The sequence below is a fragment of the Elephantulus edwardii genome, unplaced genomic scaffold (genome assembly GCF_000299155.1).
Source record: "Elephantulus edwardii isolate Elephantulus edwardi_28Jun2011 unplaced genomic scaffold, EleEdw1.0 scaffold00075, whole genome shotgun sequence".
Taxonomy (NCBI): Eukaryota; Metazoa; Chordata; class Mammalia; order Macroscelidea; family Macroscelididae; genus Elephantulus; species Elephantulus edwardii.
Genome location: NW_006399825.1, coordinates 7,947,183 through 7,949,875, shown reverse-complemented (window position 1 = coordinate 7,949,875; position 2,693 = coordinate 7,947,183).

Here is a 2,693-nt window from a genome sequence, read left to right as displayed (position 1 = left end):
ACCGATTGGTCCAGTGGTGAGAATCTTTGTCTTCTTGACATTGAGCCTCAGTCCATAGTGAAGGCTGCAGTCCTTGACTCTCTGCAGTAAATGCATGAGGTCCTCCTCAGTTTCAGTGAGCAGGGTTGTGTCATCTGCATAACACAGATTGTTGATAGATCTTCCACCAATCCTAATGCCATGCTTCTCCTCAGAGTCCAGCCTCTTGGTAGTCACCACAAATAAAGGTACCATTTCTTCTACTTGTTGACCACCTTCAACTTCCAGTCCTAGAAGGGGTTTCTTCTGATAGGCACTAATTTTTACTGCCTAGGTATAACAAAAGGCAAATGAATTCTTTGAAAAAAGCTGAACCATCATTCCCACCCCACCCAACTCCCAGGTCTTTCTTTTAAATGCAAATTTACTGCTTTCCTCAGCAGTTCTGTGTGGGTCTTCATGTCTTTTCAAATGCAAATTTACTGGCTGGAAAGACTGGGTGGGACTCAGGTTTTTACCAAAGTCTTACACTAAGCTATATTGAGAGACTATGGTTATATACAGGCCTACTAGATTCATAAAAACAGCAAGTCTTAGTTTCCCTTTTAGCATATTGAGTTAAGTATTAGCTAAGAGTGGAGTTACAAGGCTCTCTGTAGTGTATAATGCTTAATATTAATTTCCATAATTAATTCTGGGAGCTTTGATGGCCTAGTCTCTAGGGAGTTACACTGCAAACCCAAAGGTCACATCTCTGGCAATTTTAATTCACCAGTGCCTGTGAATGACAAAGATGGGCTATCTCTTTCCGTTCAATTTATAGCCTCTGAAACCCAACAGAGAATTAGGTATGATTTGGTCCCTCCAGGTGGTAATTAGTAAGAGCTGTATATTTGGGTCAGTTTTTCAACAGTAAAAACATGGAGTACCCATTGTTGTTGTTGTTGTTAGTTGACTCTGACTTACAGTGGTATACAACAGGGAGCTCCAGTGGTGTAGTCTATAGCAATTTGCACAAAGATCACAAGTCTCCAAAAGTTCAGATTCATCAGCCAAATTAGGGAAAATTATAAGCAATTTCCTCCTGTTACAATCCTTGGAAACCCATCACTGAGGAGGAGCTGACTCCATGGCAATGAGTTTCAGTTACAGTTAGTTATAAAATGCAACAGACTGAAATTTTCCCTTATCTTGTATCAGATTCACAATCTCTGTTGTGAAGCCCCCTTGTTGTCATCACTGTCAATCCATCTTGCTAAGCCTATCCTTAGCTGATCCTTCACCTTTCCACACATACTTTCCATACATTCTAAAGAAGCACCAGCCCCTCCTGTTTACATACCCAAAAAGCCTTTACCTCTAAGGAGTGAAAGGAAAATTTTTAAAAAAATAATGTCCCCAAACCCAGGTATTGTAAGAACCCATACCTTTGATCTGTATTGTAAGAACCTATACCTTTGATCTTGTATGAATGTTTGTGTTCCAGGAACTAGCTGACCACAAACTGAAAAAACAATTACTGGCAAAAACCATATTTTAATTAACGTCAGCAGCAGGTAACTGACCTAAAATTGAACTTCTCCTTTTCCAAAGAGCCAATGAGCTAATTCCATGCCAAAGAACCCCTAGACCTAGTATAAATTCCCTTGCTTTTTGGGGCTCGGGGTCGACTTCCCTGTCTCCTGTGTGAGATACAAGTCATCCCGAAGCTTCGTCAATAAAAGCCTCTTGTGATTACAGCAAGTGGATCTGGTGTGAGTTGCTCGGGGTCGCGCCTGGTCTGGGTAAAGCCCTAGTTTGGGTTCTTTCATTTGGGGGCTCATCTGGGATTGAGCAGCCACCTCCACAACCCGCCAGTCAGCCACTTGGAGGTAAGAGGATCCTCTAGAATTTCTTTGTTTCTTTGTCTGTGCAGTGCCGCCAAACCTGTGTGTTCATAAGTCTGTTTTATTTTCAGCTTACTTTCAGTTTGTGACTGTGGCAAAAGCAGACGTGCTTGAAAAAACCACGAGTCACAGCCCTAGGGAGACGTCCCTTTGGGTGGAATATGGATCCAGAGGCTTTAATAGTCTCTGGTCCGTCTGAGGGACTTAGAGTGTCCCGCCGGAGAGGAGGGGCCTGGAGGGCTCTCCCGTCTGAAGCAGCTTTCAATTGGTTGTCGTGAAGAGAGCTTCTTGTTTGTCTTGTATTTCTTGTGAGTATCTGCTGTGTTCTGTGGGCGACTAATATGGGCCAGAATATGACAACACCCCTTTCCCTGACGTTAGGACATTTTTCTGAAGTAAGAACCAGGGCTAATAATCTCTCTGTTAACGTTAAAAAAGAACCTTGGCAAACCTTCTGTAACTCTGAATGGCCCGCTCTGGGGGTCGGTTGGCTACCAGAGGGAGCATTTGACTTAACAATTATTTTGGCGGTTAAAGATCTTGTTTTCCAGGAAGGACCAAACGCGCATCCTGACCAACAGCCATACATCACCATGTGGCAGGATTTAGTGCAGAATCCACCGCCATGGTTAAAACCTTGGGTTTTGAAGAAACATACCACCCCTCTGCGCGCATTAGCCCTAAAAACCCGAACTTCTGAGTCCAGAGTTCCTCTGGCCCCAGAAGCTGCACCATCAGCACCACCCAAAATTTATCCTGAGATTGATAGTCCACCTGAGTGGCCTGAGATGCGCCACAATCCTCCCCCACATCAGGGCCAGGTTGATC